Source organism: Pinus tabuliformis, chromosome 6 (assembly GCF_031772625.1).
Source record: "Pinus tabuliformis cultivar Carrire ecotype Pingquan chromosome 6, CPIR1, whole genome shotgun sequence".
In the NCBI taxonomy this organism is placed as follows: Eukaryota; Viridiplantae; Streptophyta; class Pinopsida; order Pinales; family Pinaceae; genus Pinus; species Pinus tabuliformis.
Genome location: NC_142292.1, coordinates 2,053,508,366 through 2,053,532,611, shown reverse-complemented (window position 1 = coordinate 2,053,532,611; position 24,246 = coordinate 2,053,508,366).

Sequence of the window (24,246 nt, the reverse complement as noted above, 5' to 3'; positions counted from 1 at the left end):
TGCTACATCCATGATGCCCGCAAAGGGTTCCTCCACGCAGCAGCAACAACATAGGGATATAGTCATGACAGAACACAAGAACAACTTCTCCTTACCCAAAGGGGTACCACACAAGTTTCAGGTGGGCGACAAAGTTTGGTTACATCTGCAGAGAGAACGCCTTACCAGAACCCATCCGAAACTCAGACCACTTCGACATGGTCCTTACACCAGTAACAAGGCTGTGGGCAACAATGCTTTGAAGCACAGTATTCCTCCATTCCTTCGCTTGCACCAATTGTTCAATGTGGACCATCGCTGACCATGCTTCCCACCATTTCTGGACACATCAGAGATTGCAGAACAGCTCACCAGAGACCCAGCTCAGCATAAGCTTCCTCATCTCAAGGAGGAACTCAACGCAATGGGGACCATTACTTCCTAAGGGGGGAGGAATGATCCAGGTGGATGTTGGTGGCCACCCACCTATCCCACTTGGACCCCCACAACTATCTCTTTCAGTTTTTCAATTTCCTTAATTATAGCTCAGTTTACTATTTTTAGCAGTTTTTTGGGTCCTAAACTTCCGGAGCCATTTTGAGGCCCTAAACGACGTTTTTTGGGAAATCTACCGCCAGCGATTTTTTTGATAAAAATTCTCTTTTCTGTCGTATTCCTTGGAGAGATCTTTCTAGTGGGCTATCATGCGCATCAAACAGAGATAATACGACCAATTCGTGACCCCGGGAAGTTGGCTGTCCAACTCACCCCAAAACGGGGCCCACAATTTGGTGTTTCATCTTTTACGATTAGGTTTTGGAATTTGAAGGGTTTTCCATTGTTTATCAATAATAAATAGGCCTTCGAGCCTCATTGCAAACACAGTTCGGAACAGTTCAGAGGCATGTAGCCGACACATCTCTTCTTAGAGATAAGCTACCATCGCCCTAGCTGGGTTATTTCTATTTCTATTTATAAGCATATTTCAGTATTTTCCATTAATGAAATGAAGTATTATTTCCACTGCATATCTGTCTTTATGGTTATCTCTATATTTTATTGTGTTCCTATTTAAATCCGGATCACATAGCTCCCTTCGCGCTGTCACGAATCTTGTGACACTTCCTTGCTTCGTACAATCCTCCAATTGCGTAGCTCCCCAACTCGGGCAGTGTATTTTATAGTCCCAAGCCTCCTTTCAGTTTCCTAGAATGCTAAGACTATGCTTCCTTTATATAGTCACATGGTTGGACCACCGGTGTAGGGCTTTAAGTGATTGCCATTCACCTTTCCTGGGAAGGGATCTCCATTCAATTTAACCTACTGAACCGCTCCTCCATCGGTAATCTCCTTAATGACATAGGGAACTAACCAGTGCATTTTGAATTTTCCTGGAAATTTATCAAACTTTCTATCATATAACAAAACCAGGTCATTTACCTTAAAGGTGCACAACTTAATGTGCCGATCATGCCATGCTTTTTCGTGCTGTTTTTGGACCTGTTGGTGAAATCTAGCTAGAAATCTTCCTTCCTCCAGCTTAGCCAGCTACATGAACCTCTCTTCCAGGGCTCCGTGATCCGTCATAGCCGTGAGTGCTACTATTTGTAGACTTGGCACAATGTATTCCATGGGAATTACTGCTTCAACACCATATACAAGCCTAAAGGGTGTCTGTCTAGTCAACTTCTTGCATGTCGTCTGATAGGCCCATAGTATTGCAGGTATGAGTAGGTCCCAATCACTTCACTGAGCATTGAAAACCTTGGTTTGCACGTTCTCCAGCACTTTATTGAATGCTTCCACTGTCCCGTTAGCCTGCGGGTGATAAGACATGCTCTTCTGGTGATATACCTGAAATTCCTCTATTAGCGTGCTGATTGTCTCATTCAAAAAGTGCGTACCACGATCACTCATCAAAATATTTGAACACTTGAATCATGTCAGTACATACTCAAAGAGGAAATTCGTAGCAGTCACACCTATACAATCCTTTACAGGTTGTGCCTCCACCCATCAAATCAAATACTCCATCACGGTGATAATGTATCTCGCTCCCGTCTTTCCTTAGGGCTGAATGGGTCCCACAAAATCTATTGCCTATTTTTCAAAGGGTTGTAACGCCATCTGCGGATTCAGAGGCAGCTCATCCCTCCGCAATGGCCTGCCAGTCCTTTGACATACATCACACACTTTGCAATACAATTTTGAATCCTGATGGAGGGTTGGCCACCACAACCCTGCGCGTAGAATCTTCTACGTGGTCGCTCTTCCTACATAATGCCCTCCCGCAGCGCCCGCATGAGCATCTACAAGGACATTTCTCCTTTAAAACTCCAATACATATCGTCGCAATATCTCATCAGACCCCATTTTGTACAGATGCCCAGCAATGAGAAAAAAATCTGTTGTTTGTACCACCAACTCCTTCTTCTGCTGAACGATGTATCCTTCCGGGGTAGTTCCTGTCATTAGGAAGTGTATGATATCTTCAAAATGACCATTTGCGATGCGCACTGCAAAGCGTTGCGCGTCAATCAATCCCTCCTCCAAATTAGTGGGCTCTTCCCCTATTTCAATGCCCGGTAGATGGTCTGGTCCCACGTTCAGTCGTCTAGGCTTCACAATAACTTCAAAATCATACTCCTGGAACAATAACCACCTGCAGATTCTCCCCTCCAACATAGGCTTATTGACCAGGTACTTCAACGCGGAATGATCTGTATACATCTTAAAATGGCCACCCAACAAGTAGTGTCTCAACTTCTGCAGCATGTATACCATGGTTAACCCTTCGCACTCAGTGGTGGAATAGTTCTTCTCCACCTTGGATAACCTTATGCTTGTGAACGCTATAGGATGGTCCAAGTCTCCTCCGCCAACCTGTGTCATTACTACTCCCAGCACTATACTTGACATGTCAACATGTACATGAAACTCCTTCTTCCAATCCGAGAAGACTAGGATCGGCGCGGTGACAATATTTTTTTTTAATACATCCAAGCTTTTCTTATAGTCCTCGTTCCAACAGAATGTGATATCCTTTTTCAACAACTTCTCCATAGATGCAGTGATTTGGGCATAGCATTTGATAAACTTTCTATAATATCCAGTATGTCCTAGGGTAGTGCGTAACTGTTTCACACTCCTCGACGCTTCTAAGTTAAGTATCACCGTGATCTTTGGGAGATCTACCATCAGATCCTGTCTACAAACCACATGACCCAATAGGGTCCCAAAAGGAACAAAAAATAGGCACTTCTTCAGATTAAGCGCAATCTGGTATCTTCGACAGGTATCTAGTATCACGCACAAGCTTACGACATGGTGTTTCACCAGTCCAGACATAGTCCAGTCATCAAAGTACACTTCCATGAATTCATGAATAAATTCCTTGAATGCGGCAACGACTACGTGCGACAAAATCGTAGGTGCATTATTTAATCTGAAAGGCATTACAGTGTACTGAAATCACCCCCAATCAGTCGCAAAGGTTGTCTTGCTCCTATCCTCTAGCGTGATTTTGATCTGATGGTACCCAAAGAACCCATCAATGAAGGAATAAGCTTCCTCGCCACCTACTTTGTCCAACACTTCATCAATGAACGTAGTCAGGAAAGGATCATGTACACAAGTGTCATTCAACTTCCTGAGATCTATGCATATCCTTATTTCTTCCTTTTACTTCTCCTATACCACCATTAGGCTTACCCAATTAGATTCTTCCATGGGCTCAATGATTCCTACCAAGAGCATCTTATCTGGCTCTAAGCGGACCTTCTCCTTATACTTAGGATTGAGACGGCAAGGTCTTTGCTTAACCGGCTTCGCATCGGGTTTCAACATGATCTTCATAACATCTAGATCCCCGATTATCCCTTTTATATCCGTAAAATTGGTAGGGAATAAATCCTGGTACTTGCAAAGCAATTCAACAACCTTATCCACCGTCGCATCATCCCAGTAATCTCGAATCTTCGCGAATTTGGGCGGTGCCTCCGTACCAATATTTACCTGTTTCATTTTCAATGGCATGGTTATATTAGGTTTCTCAATCTACGGTCCTTCAACATCACGATGCCCTTCTGTTTCAGGGATGTTAATCTTTCACATATCCTAATCTTCTTCTTTAGCAGTTACATTATAGAATTCCAATGCGTGACTCAGCTGAGTAGTCCAGTCAGGCTGAATCAAGTCCAAAGGATCCTGCAGTATCCTAAAGATCACTGCTTTTATTTCTTGTAGAGCTTCCAATACAGTCAAACCCATCTTCAAAGCTGATTCTCATTATGAATCCTTCGCATAGAATATCCCATTTGTTAGGTTGCATTATATTCTTTCCACGAATAACCCACGTAGTTAACTGGGGGGTTAGAAGGGGGGTGGAGTCGCCCCTTCATTGCGCCGATTGCATAGCGGGGGGAGTCACAGGGGGTTTGAGGGGTGCAGGTAACCCCACTTTATGGGTTCCGGGGCAACGCCCCAGAAAAATTTGGTTTTGGACCCTATATTAGGTTGGGCAGACCTACCTATGGTTTTGTGCATGTTTTTCACACATGGTTTTGAACACGATGGTTTTCGGTCCATGGTTTTGGATGCTTCGGCATGTATAAATATGTATTGTAACATTGAAGGGAACATAATGAAAAATCAATCTGGTAGTCCCGGTTTTGGGATCCAGGGGAAAATCTTTGTGTATATGTGTTTTATGTGTTATGCTATTGCATTGTTTATTTTCTGTGTTTCAGAATTCATATGCAGGTAATTTCTATATGGGTTAAAACCTACGTTTGGTATCAGAGCTGTTTTGGCTTCAAGGGGACACCTTTGTTACTGAGGGGTTTTGCTCGGGCCTGTGGTAGACCCTGTTCATTGGGAGATCTGCGAGATCGATTCTGGTGGTGAAAGAAGATGGCGAGAAATGGAAAGATAGAGATCAAGAAATTTAATGGTCAGAGTTTTGAGTTGTGGAAACTTAAGATGGAAGATCTGTTGGTGGATAAAGATCAGTGGATTGTAGTAGATCTAGGTACTAAACCAACGGGAGTGTCCGATGAAGAATGGAAGAAGTTGGATCGGAAGGCAAAGAGCACAATACAATTGTGTGTCTTAGATTCAGTATTGTTGAATGTATTAGGGGAAGCTATGGCTAAGGCTTTGTGGGACCAGTTAGGGACTTTGTACCAATCTAGGTCTCTAGTTAATAAACTGTTCCTACGGAAAAAGCTGTATAACCTGAGGATGAAAGATGGAGACTTGGTGACAGAGCATCTGAATGCATTTAATACTGTGGTAAGTCAGTTATCATCTGTTGATATCAAAATTTCAGATGAAGATAAGTGCATTAGTTTGTTGTGTTCTCTACCAGATTCGTGGGATAGTCTAGTTATTGCAATAGGTAGAAATGCAACTGCCTTGCAGTTTGATGAAATAGTCTCATCCTTGCTGATGGAGGAGATGAGATGGAAAAATATGGAGAGATAGAATGGTGATGCCTTGTTTGCATGAGGACGGTCCCAAAATAGAAACAAAAATAAGTCATTGAGTGGGAGATCTAAATCTAGAGGGAGATCTAAATCTCCAGGAAAACCTGTAAAGGTGGTGTGCTGGAAATGCGGAAAGGAAGGGCACTACAAAAGGGACTGTAAATCTAAAGCTCTTGACAAAGGAAAGGGATCTAATGATGCTCCTTCTATAGAGGCGAAAACCACCTCAGATGAAGGCGGGGATGTGTACTTAGCTTCTTCAAGTACACATTTAGATCATGAGGCATGGTTGATTGACTCAGCTGCATCATTTCACTTCACTCCCCATAGAGAGTGGTTCTGCGAGTATGAGAAATATGATGGTGGTGATGTCTTCTTAGGGGATGATAGGAAGGCTAGAATCATTGGTCGTGGAAAAGTAAAGTTGAAGTTGCAAGGTGGAAGGGTTAGAACACTTCCGATTGTTCTACATATTGCTGCATTGGGCAGAAATCTGATTTCTGTAAGCAAGTTGGATGATGCAGGTGTAAAAATAATGTTTGAGAAGGATACTTGCAAGATGGTTCGGGGAGCACTGGTATTGATGCAGGGAGTTCAGATTGGAACTTTGTACAAGCCACAAGGTAGCACTATTGTTGATGGGTGCAACAGTTCTGTGGTTCCTGAAAGTGGAGCAGAAAATCTAGTGGTCTCTGGAGAGAAGACCATGTTGTGGCATCAAAAGCTTGGACATATTGGAGAGAAGGGCCTTTTAATACTTCATGATAAAGGTATGGTAGAAGGTATGAGTAATAGCTATCTATATTTTGATTTCTGTGAAAATTGTGTATATGGGAAGCAGAATCGGGTGAGTTTCCCCGCTGGTGGTATGAGGGAAAAACATATATTAGAGCTTGTGCACAGTGATGTGTTTGGACCTGTGAAGGTTCCATCACTAGGTAATTCTATGTACTATGTATCATTTATAGATGAATTCTCAAGGAATACATGGATATATTTCCTTAAGAAGAAATCTTAAGTCTTTGATAGGTTTAAAGAATTTAATGCTCTGGTGGAAAGCCAGATAGAGAAGAAGATAAAGGTGTTGAGGACAGATAACAGTGGGGAGTTTTGCAGTAAGGAATTTGAAGAATTCTCTAAGAAGTGTGGTATAGCATGGTAGAAGACTACTCCATATACACCTCAACAAAATGGAGTTGCAGAAAGAATGAACAAGACATTGATGGAAAGGGCAAGAAGCATGCTCAGTGGTGCCGGGTTAGGACAAGAATTCTAGGCAGAGGCGGTGGAGACAGCATGTTACCTGGTCAGTAGATCACCTTCATCAGTGTTGGAGGATAAGACTCCACAAGAGGTATGGACTGTAAGAAACCCTCTCTTTCACATTTGAGGGTATTTGAATGTGATGCATATGTACATGTTCCAAAGGAGAAACGAACCAAGTTGGATAGTAAATTTGAAAAGTGCATCTTTATTGGGTATAAGGATGGTTTAAAAGGTTATAAGCTTTGGAACCTAGTAACAAGGAAGGTTGTGTACAGCCGAGATGTGGTGTTCAAAGAGGTGAAATATGTTATTAAACATGAAGACCAATGAAAGGAACCCGAGAAGATAGAGTTTGAGCTAAAGGAGGAAGAATCAGACTCTACAGCAGAGGAGGAATCAGAAGATGAAGAGCCACAAACTTTGGGTGTGAGAAGATCAGTTCAAGAAAGAATGCAGCCAGAAAGGTATAATCCATCTTCTTTCTGTTCAAATTTTACTTTATCTATTACTAATGATGATCCCAGAATTGTGAAAGAAGCAATAGATTCAAAGGATGGAAAATTTTGGAAAGAGGCCATGGTTGATGAAATGGCATATTTGCACAAAAATGAGGCTTGGGATCCGGTGGAGTTGCCAGCTGGAAGGAAACCCATTGGAAGCAAATGGGTGTTCAAGAAGAAGACAAATGTAGAAGGAGAGGTGGAGAAATACAAAGCTCGGTTAGTAGCAAAAGGTTATTCCCAGGTGTCGGGAATTGATTTTGGTGATATTTTTTCTCCTGTTTCCAAGGTAACTTCTATTAGATTACTTTTATCTGTTGTTGTTGCTTTTGATTTTGAGGTAGAACAGATTGATGTGAAGACAACATTTATTCACGGGGATCTAGAAGAGGAGATCTACATGAAGCAACCAGAAGGCTTTGCGGTGAAGGGTAAGAAAGAACTGGTATGCAAGTTAAAGAAGTCTCTATATGGGTTAAAACAGTCACCAAGGATGTGGTATCAGAGATTTGATGCATTTATATGGGGACTTGGCTTCACGAGAAGCAAAGCAGATCACTGTGTATATTTTAAATTAATTTGTGACCATGTTATTTATCTGGTCTTGTATTTGGATGATATGTTGTTGGTTGGAAATGACAAATAAATTATCCAGGATTTGAAGACCCATTTGTCCTCCAAATTCTACATGAAAGATCTTGGTGCTGCAAACTATATTTTGGGCATGGAAATTAAAAGAGATCGGACAAAGAGGAAGCTCTAGTTAAACCAGAGGAAGTATGTCGAGACAATATTGTAGAGGTTTAATATGTAGGATAGTAAACTGGTGAAGGTTCCTATTCTTGTAGGTGTAAAGTTATCTATTGAAGAATGTCCCAAGACACAAGAAGAGAAAGAGGACATGTCCCGTGTTCCATATGCAAGTGCAGTCAACAACCTGATGTATGCAATGGTCTATACTAGACCAGACATTGCACATGCAGTGGGAGTATTGAGTAGGTTTATGTCAAAACCAGGGAAGGAGCACTGGATAATAGTGAAGCGGGTTTTTAGGTATTTGCATGGCACTAATGGTTATGGTTTGTGCTACCAAGGAAGACCAAGATTAGATAGAGTTTTGGATATCCATGGCTTTGTTGATGCAGATTGGGTTGGAGATATGGATCAGAGAAGATCTACAAGTGGGTATGTGTTTAACCTATTTGGAGGTGCAGTTAGTTGGATGAGTAAGAAATAATCTGTAGTGGCACTATCAACTACAAAGGCAGAATACATGGCAGCCACTTGTGTAAGAAAGGAAGCAGTTTGGTTGCAGAGATTGTGTTCAAGTATGGGGTTAGTACAGGGAGCTATAAGGATAGACTATGATAGCCAAAGTGGAATTTTCTTGGCAAAGAACCCTGCATATCATTCAAAGACAAAGCACATTGATGTTCAGTATCACTTTGTGAGGGATATGATAGAAGACAAAAAGGTGTTCCTGGTAAAGGTGGACACTTTGAAGAATACTGCAGATGCATTGGCAAAATCTATGAGCTCTGAGAAGTTCTCTTGGTGTAGATAAAAAATGGGCATTGCAGGGCTAGAGAAATGACTAAGATCTCTTGTGGCCCCCCGCGAAAAGAAAACAACAAGTGGGAGAATGTTGGGTTGTGTTATATTCTTTCCATGACTATCCCACGTAGTTAACTGGGGGGTTAGAAGGGGGGTAGAGCCCCCCCTTCGTTGCGCCGATTGCATAGAGGGGGGGTCATAGGGGGTTTGAGGGGTGCAGGTAACCCCACTCTATGGGGTTCAGGGCAATGCCCCAGAAAAATTTGGTTTTGGACCCTATATTAGGTTGGGCAGACCTACCTATGGTTTTGTGCATGTTTTTCGCACATGGTTTTGGACGCGATGGTTTTCGATCCATGGTATTGGATGCTTCGACATGTATAAATATGTATTGTAACATTGAAAGGAACATAATGAAAAATCAATTTGGTAGTCCTAGTTTTGGGATCCAGGGGAAAATCTCTGTGTATATGTGTTTTATCTGTTATGCTATCACATTGTTTATTTTCTGTGTTTTAGAATTCATATGTAGGTAATTTTTGTATAGGGTTAAAACCTACACCATTCCCCTGTACCATGGCGGAGCTCCGTTTCTAAGTACCAGTTCATCTGGATGACATCCAGGGTGTGACAAAAATAATGCACCCATTCAGGTTGGGGCTTCTCTCCATAAGCCTGAGCCAATTAAGCCAAGTGCGTGCGGGGATCATCCTAGCCATCATATTTGTCTATTATTCGTACCTTCGGATTCCCAATGCGTGTTCTCTTCATCCTTCCACACTCGCACCAATCATCAAAGATTCTCTTATGCGTACCCCACCATGTTGCGAGCGTAGCACACAGTGCCCAGTCCAAAGCTTGGAAGCCCTGCTTCTCGGGTACCTCCCTCTCAAATGCATCCAAAATATGTCTACATCATTCAAGCCATCATAAGTGGGTAGACTTCTCACCTCTGACGACACACAATGTAGTGATCGAGTCATCATGTTACAACTTAGTGTGGTTACTTCATGTCACTGATTCTTCCATCACTCTAGCTCTTCATTAGAGTCTAAGGTGCAGGAACTCTTGTGATCCGATGTAATTCATCCATCTATCATTGGATTCACCTAATCTTCGTCTCATGCTATTATCTTATGGATACAGTCCAAATCATAATTGTTCTCATAATCGTAAATTGGTTCAGTATAGCACGATCCTTTAGTAGGATCTAGGGGTACTATTATGCAGAGAAATTTCCTCTCAAAGATAATCTTTTGCTTCATTAGGTTGATCACCTCGTTCATATCAGTAGCCCAATCAATGCCAAGGAGCATAGGGTAGGGGTTGCTGTCATCCACAATTTCTATTACTTCAAAGTCAGCCAGCCCACTCGCGCCTTCAATATCTACAGTTATCCCCTATAGCTATCCCATAGGGATAATCTTTTGTTGATTTTCCATCCTTAATTAAATCGGAGACCACTGTAGTGCAGGTCTTCCCATCCACTCCTAAATCTGCTTTGGTAGGACGTTCACATCTGACCCCAGGTCCAAAATAAACTGATCCATTTCATACTCTCCTATCTGCATGATTAGCCTCATATCCCTCCCTATCCTTGTTTTATGCTTACCGATCTTTCATACCATGCGGGATTCACCCGGAGTGTTTCTGGCGCATCTATTTATAAGCTTCTATAATCCCTTCACAACCTTGTTATCCCGTAGGAACTTCATGCAGGTTTCTAGAAAGGTTGTAAACATAGAAGGGTCCATCTCCTGATGTAGCTTATCCTTGCCCCCTGAGGTGGAGGCCACAGCGAAGCTCTTCTTTGCTTCCATGAATGTTTCATGCATGCGCTCCAAATCAAATTCAGACTCCTTCACTAGATCTTTGCGAACCCTTGCACTGTCTTAGAGCTATTTTCTCTTATCATCTCCTATTGCAATTCCACTGCGGAGCACTATATTCACATTCAGATCCTCTTCGCGAGGCTCAGACCTCATCATCTGCAGGTTCTGAGTCGGCTGAGGTGGTAGCGCCCCTTTATCATGTATCCTTGCTATCAGCATAGGACAGTCTTCTATTTCATGATCAAACAGAGTGCAATACTTGCACGATGGACGCGTTGGGTTAGTGAAATCCTGGGAATAGTGTCTTGGTCCTCTGTAATTGTAGTAGATTAGTTGTCCCCGACCTCTGCCAGGTCCTCCTCCACCTCAACCTCGTTTTCACCCCTGAAAGCCTATTCACGCCATCCCCGCGTTTTGGTCAGGGGGCCGCTTTTTTGCCTGAACCGTATAGGTGGGTTTTCTATCCACCATCAGTTCATAGCTTCTGCAGTTGTGCTCATCATGCCCTACCGACCTACAGATGTTGCAGAACAGTTGTTGCAGTGTCTGTACAAACTTCTGCAGCAAATGGTAGTTATTTGTGGCATGTTTTCTTGCTACCTGACATATAGTGCACCACAATGCAGGCCCCATGCTTGGTCCTACTTAAGCTTCCAGCATTAAAGGCATCGGTCCCCCTCCTGCAATGTAGTTCACAAAGACTGGGCAATGGTATTTATCATGCCCCTAACCCTTGCATTTCAGGCACCATACCTCTTTACACACTTTTGGCCAAACTATTCTGTCCTACTTCAAACTTTGCATCTCAAGGCAAATATTTTTCAACTGCACATGGATCTACTAAACCCCCAGATCCAGATCCCGCATCGATGTTTCATGTAGACTCATCGCAATCTCCAAGACCTTTTCCTGAGTTGTTATCTTCTGTTGTGATAGCACAACACTTAGGTGTGGCAGGAGCGAAGCCACAAACCACTCGTGGTGCTATCTATCAGTTAAGTTCATGTTAGCTTCTTGGATTTTACACTTCAACCTTTGATCTAATTCCCAAGGTGTCTCACCTGGTTTCATTGAAATTTCCTTGAACCCCACAATCGACTGTGCCTCAGATTTAGGCATACTAAATTCTTTATTCAGCGTGGTCTGGATGTCTGCTGTTGAAAATAGCAACAAGAAATGCTAAAAATAGAAGTGCTAAAAATAGCACTGCTATAAATAGCATTTCTGGATACCTTCCTATTTTAGTCAGTCCCTAAACTAAAATAGGGAATTAAAATTCGAATTTTATCTTAGCAGCTGTTTGTAAAATAATTAATTAATTCATCTTGAATTAATTAGTTGTAGGAAATAAAACATGAAGTTTATGTGAAGACATGCAACTGTTTCTCCATTTATTGAGGAAGTTATCCCTTGATTAAAGGAGATCAGGATGAGTTGTAATTTGAGTTGTAATTAGTTATCTCAGTTAACTGAGTTAAGTCCAGTTAGATTAGTTCAAATAGTTTGTTGAACTAATTGTGAGTTCAATTAGTTAATGCATGCATGCATGTAACTGCTGCACTTCAGATAATTGAATATTATCTCATGAATAACTCATGCATGTCATTTCAGTCAAAGACCCAGTTGAGATCAGGTGATGGGACAGTGTACTATCAGTTGCAGGAATATTCCTTGGAGGATATCTCTTGCATGAAGAAGGAATTCATCTCCTTCAGGATTGCATAATTATTTCAGAGGTCAGTGAGTGTGTGATGAGGGAAATTCACACAGGTGGCATCACTAGACCCTAAGAAAAATTGTGCAAGGAAATAGGAGGTTTGGAGGGCTAGAGGAAGACATATGTTGTGTCTATTCAGTCTGTGAGATATATTGTTCTATTACAGAAAGAGTAGGATAGCTTGTGAGCTGATTGTTTTTGTAGTCTGAACATATTTCCACTTGTATGATATTACAAAGATCGAGGTTTTAGGATGAGGCTTTCCCCAGAGTATTCTTCCGGTATCATGTGTGATTGCTTTCTCATTCTCAGTTATATGTGTTCTTATTGATCTTGCTCATATTTGATTAAGCTTCTGCAAAGTTTGTTGTAGAAGTAGATCTTGTATTTTGCTTTAGTATATTGAATAATCTGTTGATCTACAGTGAGAAATTCTACATGGTATTAGAGCAAAGGTGATCAAGGGAGAGAACTGTATACAAGAAGGGAGAAGTTCAAAGTTTGAGGTTCATGAATATAGAAATTGAGTTCTTATCACATCTCAATTTCACCAATGGCATTCAATGGTTTAAGACTCGAATATGCTCTTGATGACAGCTCAAATTATATATCCTGAAAGGATCGCATGGAAGTAGTATTAGAGGATAACATCTAAAGGACTTCATTGATCAAGAAGTCCCCAAGCTGGCAGTGGCTAATGCTACAGAATTGGTGGAATGGAAGAAATGTGTGGCTAGAGCAAGGAGAATCCTTCTGGAGGGAGTTCGAGACCACATAGTCTTGAGTCTCCATGGGAAGGAGACACCATTTTCAATGTGGAAAACATTGAAAGATCTATATCAGAACAATAGTGATCAGAGGAAGCTCACGCTGAAAGACAAGCTTCAAAAAACCAAGTGTGAAAAGGGCGACACAGCCTCTATGTATCTGAACAAGCTCACCACCTGCAGGGATGAGTTTGGAAGCATAGGGATCACGACAGCCGATGATGACATGGTGAGTCTTGTACTCCTTGGTCTTCCTAAGAGCTGGCATAGCTCCCAAGACTTAGTTAATGGAAGAGAAAAACTGCCAGATTGGGAATGACTTTGGTCAGATTTGATGCAGGAGGAGATAAGAAGAAGCACTAAAGATCAATCCTCATTGAAGCAAGATGATGAGGAAAATATAGCCTTAGCGAGTAAGGCAAGGAAGGGGAAAGGGAACGCGTCCCATTCCAAATCCTGTTCTTCCAATGGTGGGAAGAAGTTTGACAAATCGAAAATGCGATGCTTTCATTGTCATGAGCGATGCTTTCATTGTCATGAAGTGGGCCATTATGCTACGAATTATCCATAGAAGAAAGCCAAGAAGGGTTCCTCGAAGGGATTTGATGGTGAGGCACTAGCCTCACAGTTTGAGCTGAATTTCTCTCTTATCACATGCATGGTTTCATCCATGGTGGTATGTGATTGGTACCTGGATAGAGGAGCTTCATTCCACACATCAGGTGACAAGAATGTTTTCAGTGCCTTGGAGGAGAAGGATCTCTAGATGCAGATCGAGATGGGCGATGATGGAAAGTGTCATGTTTTAGGTGAAGGTACGGTTTTGTTTCAGAGGGAGCATGGAGCTCCCCTCACCCTGACTGATGTAAAGTATGTACCAAGTATGAAGAAGAATCTTGTGTCCATTGCTATGCTATAAGATAAAGGCTATGATGTAGTCTTTAGTGAAGGAAAGGTATTCCTTAGGCATATTAGCACTGGACAGACCAAGCGAATTGGGATTTGAGTAAAGAATATCTACAAGCTCGAGATAGATGACTGTGCTACATTGAGTTCCAAAGCTGAGATGGTGCAAAGCAAAGATGTTGGCAAGATATGGCATAGAAGATTGGGCCACTTGCACCATGGAGCCCTGAAGATCATGCAACAGATTTATACCAGATTACCCAAGGGAAAACTAGAGTAAACGAATACATGCAAAGGTTGTACCTTGGGTAAGTATGCAAAATATTCCTTTCCAGATTGAGACAGTAGAGCTGGAGCAATCCTGGAGCGAGTTCACTCAGATGTTTGTGGACCATTCTCTATAGCCTCCACCGCTAAACAAAGGTACTATGTTATTTTTATTGATGATTTTTCTCGTAGATGTTGGATCTACTTTATGAAAAATAAGGATCAGACCTTCTTGATGTTTTTTGAGTTTAAAGCCTTGGCAAAGAAAGAATCTGGAAAGAAAATAAAAGCCTTGCGTAGTGAAAATGGTGGAGAATATGTCTCCCAATAGTTTAAATACTTCTACGCTGCAAAAGGAATTAAACGGGGGTTGACGACACCCGATAACCCACAACAGAATGGGGTGGCTGAAAGGAAGAACATATCAATTGTGGGAGCAACTTGAGCGATGTTGCATGACCAAAGCCTACCACTACATTTGTGGGCTGAGGCATGCAATACAACAATATACTTGCAGAACAGAAGCCCACATCGTATACTGGGAATGAAGACACCTATGGAGGCCTTTTCTGGGAAGCGACCAGATGTGAGTCACTTCTGAATCTTTGGATCATTGGTTTACTGTCATGTGACCAAAGATGCTCGGAAGAAGCTAGATCCAATAGCTAAGTTGGGAATACTTGTTGGGTACATGGATACACCCCACAACTATCAGGTGTTCCTGCCTACCAGTGAGAGGACAGTGGTATGCAAGGATCTGGATGAGCAAAAAGCCATGAGAGTATCACTTGAGAAGGAGCTCAAGTTGCATGCAGATGAGGAACTTTCATATCCTAAGGAGGAGGAGCCTCAGATTGATGCGGAGCATCCGCATGCAGAGGATCTGGGAGTGGAGACATCCACTCATCCTGAGACTTCCAGAGATGGGCATAAATTCTTAAGGGAAGCTGACAAGTTGATGTTGGATGCACAGGAGAATGTGGGACAGCCATCTTCTCAGTCCTGACAAAGGAGGTTGCCCGAGCGGTACACTGGTTACATGGCCCTGGTTGGGGAGTGTGTAGATTCTGAGACTTCTTCATTCGAGGAGGTAGTGTAGCAACCAGTCTGGGTTAGTGCAATGGTGGAGGAGTACGACTCCATCATGCAGAACTGTGTTTGGGATGTTGTCCCAAGACCTCAGGACAAGTCAGTGGTGAGTTACATATGGCTTTATAAGGTAAAGCAGGCAGTTGATGGTAGTGTTGAGAAACATAAGGCAAGGATTTTTGCCCATGGTTTCTCACAGGTTGAGGGGATCGACTATGATGAGACCTTTGCTCCTGTAGCAAGGTACTCATCTATCAAATCGATGTTGGCACTATCAGCTCATATGGGTTGGAGGATCCATCAGATGGACGTGAAGACATCATTCCTCAATGGGAAGATTGAGGAGGAGGTGTACATTGAGAAACCAGAAGGTTTCAAGACCTTCGATCGTGAGTCGCATGTGTGTCGACTCAAGAGGGCTCTATATGGGCTGAAGCAAGCACCCCGTGCTTGGTACACTAGGATCAATAAGTATTTCACCAGGTTGGGCTTCACCAAGAGTGAAGCATCTGTGAACCTTTACCACATCATGGTAGAAGGTAAGCCATTGATCATTGTTCTTTATGTTGATGATATGATTTTGACAGGTGATGATCAGCTGATCCAGTCTTGCAAGGAGGACCTTGCAAGAGAGTTTGAAATGAAAGATATGGGTCTTATGCACTAATTTCTAGGCATGGAAGTGTGGTAGAGAGATGGAGAAGTTTCTGTGTCTCAAGGCAAGTATGCCAATGAAATCCTTAGGTGGTTCCATATGGAGAAGTGCAAACCATGCAGACTCTTCTAGCTGGGAACTAGAGGAAGGAGGATGCTACTTCAGGTGAGGTAGTAGCTGCTACTGTTTATCGGTAGCTGGTGGGTTCACTTATGTATTTGGTGAACACATGACCCAACTTATGCTTTGTGGTGAACCAAATGAGTCAAGCTATGGTTCAACCTACCAAGCTATTTTGGAAGGCAACAAAGCATGTGCTGAGATACCTTAGAGGCAAATCTCAGTTTGGATTGTGGTAGAGACAGACAGAGGGAGTGAAGCTTAAGGGCTTCACAGATGCAGATTGGGCAGGGAGTCCATTAGACCGGAAGAGCACTTCTAGAGGAATCTTCAACTTTGGTTCAGTTGCAGTTTCCTGGTACAACAAGAAACAGAGATCAGTTGCACTTAGCTCAGCAAAGGATGAATACATGGCTGCAGGTTGCATGTGAGGCCATTTGGATGTGAAAGATTCTAGTGGGATTTTTTGGTCAGAGGATGGATTCTACAGTGATATACTGCAATAATCAAAGTTGTATCAAACTATAAGAGAATCCAGTTTTTCATGACAGGTTCAAGCACATTGATATCTGGTATCACCATCTTTGAGACTATGTGGTCAAGAGGATCATGTTGTTACTGTATGTTTCGACCAAGGAACAAGATACAAATATTTTGATGAAGGCATTGTCAAAATGTAAGTTCGAGTTCCACAAAGATAGAATTGGGGTTAATGATAATCCCTTTTCTGTTGACAGGGAGTGTCGAAAATATCAACAAGAAATGCTAAAAATAGAAGTGCTAAAAATAGCACTGCTATAAATAGCATTTCGGGATACCTTCCTATTTTAGTCAGTCCCTAAACTAAAATCGAGAAGTAAAATTCGAATTTGATATTAGTAGCTCTTTGTAAAGTAATTAATTAATTCATCTTGAGTTAATTAGTTGTGGGAAATCAAACATGAAGTCTATGTGAAGACATGCAATAGTTTCTCCATTGATTGAGGAAGTTATCCCTTGATTAAAGGAGATTAGGATGAGTTGAACTTTGAGTTGTAATTAGTTAGCTCAGTTAACTAAGTTAAGTCCAGTTAGATTAGTTAAAATAGTTTGTTGAACTAATTGTGAGTTCAGTTAATTAATGCATGCATACATGTAACTGTCGCACTTCAGATAACTGAATATTCTCTCATAAATAACTCATGCATGTTAGTTCAGTCAGAGACCGAGTTGAGATCAGGTGATGGGATAGTGTACTATCAATTATAGGAATATTCCTTGGAGGATATCTCTTGCATGCAAAAGGAATTCATCTCCTTCATGATTGCGCAGTTATTTAAGAGATCAGTGAGTGTGTGATGAGGCCAATTCACACAGATGGCATCACTGGACCCCAAGAAAAACTGCGCAAGGAAATAGGAGGCTTGGAGGGTGGGAGGAAGACATATGTTGTGTCTATTCAGTCTGTGAGATGTATTGTTCTATTGCAGAGGGAGCATGATAGCTTTTGAGTTGATTCTTTTTGTAATCTGAACATATTTCCACTTGTATGATATTACAGAGATCGAGGTTTTAGGCTGAGGCATTCCCCAGAGTATTCTTCTGTGTTCATGTGTGATTGCTTTCTCATTCGCAGTTATATGTGTTCTTATTGATCTTGCTCATATTCCATTAAGCTTCCGAAAAGTTTGTTGTAGAAGTAGATCTTGTATTTTACTTTAGTATATTGCATAATCAGTTAATCTATAGTGGGAAATTCTACATCCACCACCCTAGCATTTATGTTATCATTAGAGTATTTGATGTACCAGGTTAGTGCATGATCCTACAGAGAACTAACTAGTGTTGCCTTCTTCATGTGATCATCTGTAACATCTTGAGCTTCCCATCCAACTTTCATAATGAACTAGAACTGGTCCGGATCCTCATTTCCCAAGCCTTTAAACAAAGGAAACTTCACTGAATTTGCCATGCTGAACTGCGGTGGAGGTAGAGGTGGTATGGGTGAAGTCGTAGGTGATGGTGGTGAAGTTGGAGATGGTGTGGGTGGAGGTGGTAGTCGTGGGAATCCTTGTCTTATTAACTGAATATCACTTCGCGGAGAAGCCTGTGCTACTCCCTCTTCGTCACTCAGTGGAGGTGAAATCAATGGACTATATTCAGGACCCTTTCTTTCTTCGTTCCTGTAAGTTTTTCCGCTTTGCGTAGCAACGAACATCAAGGTAGCAGCATAACCCACTTTTCTCACAATAACATCTTAATCCAGGTATTCAAAGATTTCAAGTACTTACCTCGTGGTCCTTTGAAAAAGTGCCACTCCGCCTAGCTGTAGCTGATTGAGGTGTCGACCGCGAATTCAGTCACAAATCCTCCTATGATGTGATCTAGACAATAATCAACAGTGCAAGAGATCTTATCCTCTGAGGCTTCCAATCTCTGTACTAACTCCAGAGTCCAAACAATAGGACCGTCAAGTCTCCACCTTCCTTGGTTATCTGCTAGCTTCGTGATCCATTCGTATAGCTCAACTAGAAAGGAACATAAAAAGATCTCATGGATTTTTGTATATAGGTACCTGTCTAGCTACTGTTCCTTTGTTAGTCGTGGGTTCCTATTCTCCTATGCTACGAATTCGTGGATCTTCCTATCCAACTAGTCTCTAATCTCTTTCTTAGTTGGATTCCACTGATACGACATCACACATCTCTTATGTAGATTCTAGTCCCAGCAACAGAACCGTTTGTTGGCTTGGTGGGGCCTGACCTAGGTTCAACATTAGTTAGCCAAACAAATCCCTACACTACTATCCCTTTCGGCATCTGCTCGCAGAGCGCAGATTGAAGTCTCACTCAAAGCAGTATGGGGGGATGCTGGAACCAAGTTTCCGCACCCTGAGATGGTTATGATGTCAATTTATTCCTTATATTCCTGCCTTCACACAGGTTGTAGAGTTCTAGGGCTCTATCTATATATCCATTTAGTCCACCCTTTGGTACCTCCACGAAGGGGTACGATTGGTCTTCAGATACCCCTAACCTGTGGTTCAGGTGCTTTCGTGCTGCTAAGGCAGTGTGCTGTGCAGATTCCAAAACTAGCTTAAGTATCTTACTTATCTTATTAAACAATCATAGTTAGCATCGCGTAAATAGATATTCTTACTTTCATTCAATTAACCAACAGAATTAGATACATTCGTGGATCACATAAGCATTATATATGAAATTCATACATAATTGACAAGATGCATTAACAGGAAACGATAAAGTAGAATTTGTAGGATGCTTCTCTTTATTGACATCTTCAGATGATTATAGACTCTATCCACCCTACACACACAGCTGTAGGGGCTCACGCACTCAGCTGCAAACTTCTACCCTAGGCCTCTGTGTACTTAGTTGCAGAGCCTCTACCTACGCTACGACCCAAAACTTAGACTTCTCTCCTCATTGCTCAAGACTTCTTCTACAACTCATGACTCAAAAGCCTACTTAGAGCTAGCTTACTTAGCTCTTTTTATACAATCCCATGGTCCGCAGACCATGGGTAGATCTTCACAGCTGACTTTAATTTACAAAATAAGGGTGGAAAACCCTTTATGACTCATGAAACCTTTGCGCTCCGCGACCACAAAATGCGGAGACTTTACAACTTTATTACAAAATTCGACCCAAAACATGGGCTTTTAGCCCCAAAACTATCCTTGGGGGATCCTGTTCCCAAAAACCCCTAGATTCTTTTCCATCCACGAATCTCGCTTGACCTCGAAATAGTTCTTGAAAGGCCCAAACATGCTGACATCAAGGGGTTGCAATATGTGAGCGGGATGAGCTGGCAATGTTAAGAGGTCAATGGCTAAATTTTTAGCCTCCTCAATTTTCTGCACAATCATATGGCTTCTATGGCCATCTAAAATTAGTAGGTGTCTATTTTTAGGTGAGACACCACTTGGTACAAATGCAGCAAAGTGACAAAGCTAATTCAGGAATAGTTCCTTTGTCATCGATGCATGGGGATGTGCATCCATGCATGCACATGTTTCACAATTATTTATATGTTATTTTTAATTGAGTTTTACCTTTGAATAGATAAAATCTTAGGATTGAAGAACCAATTGCATTGACACAACAAAGAATAGTGACCCACTCCCTGCTCTCAGGAAAAATCTTAAGCACATTTATGCTCCCTCTCTTAGCAATTACCCGCATACCACAATTCCTTCCTCCCTATAAGCCTATTTCATCATAGTTCCATATATGGTATGGGGCATATGAGTCTTGCTCATATGTAGCAGAAAGAGTGTTATATAGCTTGGACACAATTTCAGGGCATAGATTTAAATCCCTATCTCTATCAAGGCCCTCAGTTGTACGTAGCACAAGGTCTGGTGTTTTTTTTTAAACCCAGTATACCATGATTTACAAGGAAACCCATATTTGATGGCGTTTAGCCTCCCTTGACAGATTTGAGCTATTGTGGATTTAATTTGTATAAGATCTAACACATGTCCCAATTGGGCCATCTCCTTACACCACTCAACCACCTCATTGTCCTCCTCTTAAGCCATAAGTGGGCCCTCTAAGCTTTGTATTTGTCAACCCATTTATCTAGTAATGTATGATCCAAACTTATGAAGGAATGCAACAGAATATAGATATAAACATAAAAAAAATATGTAACAAGAATAAAATTTCATTTTATTAATATCAAATAACTGAAATTTGCTTACATACAGAATGGAAAAAAACTAGCTTAGGCAATGGTAGCTTATCTCTGAGAAGAGATGTGGTGGCTAATGCCTTTGAATTGTGCTACAATGAGGTTTTAAGGCCTATTTATTATTTAGAAACAATGGGAAACCATAAACATCCAAAAAACTAACCCTAAGAGATGAAGTGCCAAAACTATGGGCCTCGTTTTGGTAAATTGGTACATCAACTTCCCGGGGTCATAACTTTGGCATACAATCTTCGTTTGACATGCAAAATACCTTGTTAGAAGATCTATCCAAGTACTAACACTTTTAATTAAACCATAAAAAAATTCCAATTTTTTTTCTATTTTGTTTTTCCTAAAAATGTCGTTTAGGCCTTGAAAACGGCTCTAGAAGTTTAGGACCCGAAAAAACTGCCAAAAATAGTAAATTGTGCTACAATTCTGGAAACTGGAAAATTAAAATAGCTACTGGTTGGGGTCCAAGTGGAATAGGTAGATGGGAACCAATATCCACCTATATTAATCCTCCCCCTTAGGAAGTAATGGTCCCCATTGCGTTGAGTGCCTACATGAGATGGGGAAACTTTTGTTGAACTTGGTCCTTGGTGAGCCACTTGCCTTGGTGCAAGAGTTGGCTAGCTTTGACAACCCGATATAGTTAGATATTCTGCTAGCAAGTGTTCTTGATGTGTGTGTCCATGATCCGATCAGTTGTGGCTTGTTCCATGCAGTCTGGGTTTAACTTTGCTGGTGTGAGTTGTTCTGCAATGTCTGATGTGTTTAGTAATGGTGGAAAGTATGGTTGAAGGTGGTCCACATTGAACACTGGGTGCAAGCTAAGGAATGGGGGAATTATGATCTCAAAATAATTGTCTTCCATAGCCTTGTAATGGTGTAAGGCCCATATTGGAGTGTTATGAGCTTTCAATGGGCTCCAATAAGACATTCTTTCTGTAAATGCAACCAAACTTTGTCGCCCACCTAAAACTTGTGTGGCACTCCAAGATGTTGTGAACTTGTTGGTGGATGTATTGGATGAATTCAATAAATTTGGTTGCTTTATCAGCCTTAGACAATACATGTGTGGATTATGTCTATGTAGTCGCATGAGGCATGCCAACATAAATCAGACACAATGGTTGCACATAGGGAAGACTCTCATCCCAGGTTCATGGATGTTTGGAGTTTTACATCCTGAGTATGTGCACTATCATCCTATTGACGACCTCCATCTGGTCATCTGTCTGGGGATGGAATGTAGTCAACCCGGTGAGCTTGGTGTCCAATAGTGTCTAGAGGCTTGACCTTAATGTGCTCAGGAACCTACTATCCTTATTTGATATAATGGTATGCGATATCCAAAAATGTACCCACACTCATTCAAAGTAGAGTTTGGTAGTGTCCTCTGATGTGATATTGTCCTTGTAGGCCGCTAATATAGCCATCTTAGAAAATATGTCAATGACCACAAATACAATCATTACCATGCTTGGTAGAAGGGAGGCCAAACATATATTCCATGGAGATGGATTTCGAAGGCGGGATAGGAGTAGGCATAGGAGTGTACAAGCCTTGCTTCTTGATGGTTGGCTTGGTGATGGCATAGGCATTGCAAGGTCTAATATATTTCCGAACATCCAGTCAGAGTTTTGGCCAATAAAAGTACTTTTGCAGTAAAACTACAATTTTCTCCACACCAAAGTGTACTATGACCTGAATGTAGTGTGCATCCCAAATCAGCTTGGTACACTCACTTGAAGGAACACGAAGGTGGCACAGGTAGCATAATAATGCATCCTGGAGGTTGAAATCAGGAGCTTTCTTTCCATATACTAGCATATGGTATGTGGATGCGAACTCTAGATCATTTTTGTATAGTTGCAACCATCTAGAGGTCTTGTGGCCACAAGAGTTGAGAACAATAGTTTGTGCTACAACTGGGGGCTAGATGAGGCAATCTGCAACATGATTGGTGCTTCCCATTTTGTATTTAATGCTCAAGTGGAATTGTTGCAAATATGTAGACCACTTCTGATGGTGATTGTTCTGCGACTTCTCTTGTGTCTATATAAATTGAAGAGGTTGGTGATCGATGTGGATGATCGTCTCCTTCCCCATAATGTAATTCTTCCATTGTCGACAGGCTTGCACGATAGAATATATATCTTTATCATAGATGGGGTACTTCTGAATTATATTGGAAAGTGTATCACTATGATAGGCCATTGGATTCCCATGCTAGGTGAGGACTATACCAATAGCATAGTCGGAGGCGTCTGTCTCAATTTCAAATGGCTACTACAAGTCTGGAAATGTGAGTACTAGTGAAGGGAAGAGGTGGCCCTTCAACTTAACAAACACATTTTGTTGGGACTCGGACTAGGAAAACTTTTCTTTCACTCTGCCCTTGGTAATCTGACTCAGAGGCCAAGTGATATCAGAGAATCCCACCATGAACCTCCTATAAAAAATTGTAAGGCACAAAAAGCTATGGAGCTCCATTAGAGTGGTTGGCCTAGCCAATCCCGAATGACTTGGATCTTAGTTAGATCCACATGCATGACACGCTCATTTATGATGTAACCTAGATATTAGACCTAACTCATGCCAAAGGTGCATTTATCCAAGTTGGCACACATTTTGTGCTGCCAAAGGGTTTGAATGACCTGTCGAATGTGTTGCAAGTGTTCTTCCCAACTCTTAGTGATCTAAAATGGATCCATAAACAACTGTCATAGAACCATGACTATATCGGGATGAAACAAATCCTTGAAGAATCCAAAACAGCAATTGAAAACACCTTGAACCAGTGGCTATGGCAGCTGGTACGGAACGACGAGGACCTTGGTCAAAGCGCACTGACCAAGGCCCATGGAGACTGCACAGGAGGTCAAAATAGCCCCTAGGAGCCCTGGATCGGGAAAAGGAGGTGAGTTTCGATAACGTGCATTGCTGGGCAAACAAGGCCGAAAAGGAGGAGCCTTAAGCACTTGATCGCATGGGGGAACTAGAGGACCGCAGGCAGAAAAAGATAAAGGCGCTAAAGTACAAAGGCAGGACCCACGCCTTGGAAATCGGCAGTATTGATCGGGGCAGCCTTGAACGGTAAGAGGTTTTGGAGAAAATAGAGCGATCACACTCAGCGACCGACGCGTGGCAGCGACAGTGAGAGAAAAACTATCACGATCGCGCGTTATCGGTCGAGCAAGTCAACCGCGCTTGACGTTCGAATGATGTTGGATCTGAAGGAACCCAGATCGGACAGCTGAGATTGTGTCTGATAGACAGAGCGAAATTGACAGGGGATTAAGCCGCAATTTAAGAGGATTTGGAATCTGTTGACCACCACGGTGGAGAAAGAAATGAATCGACGAATAGGCTGGTGCTGTTCCAGTGAGGACACGTGGCTACTTCTC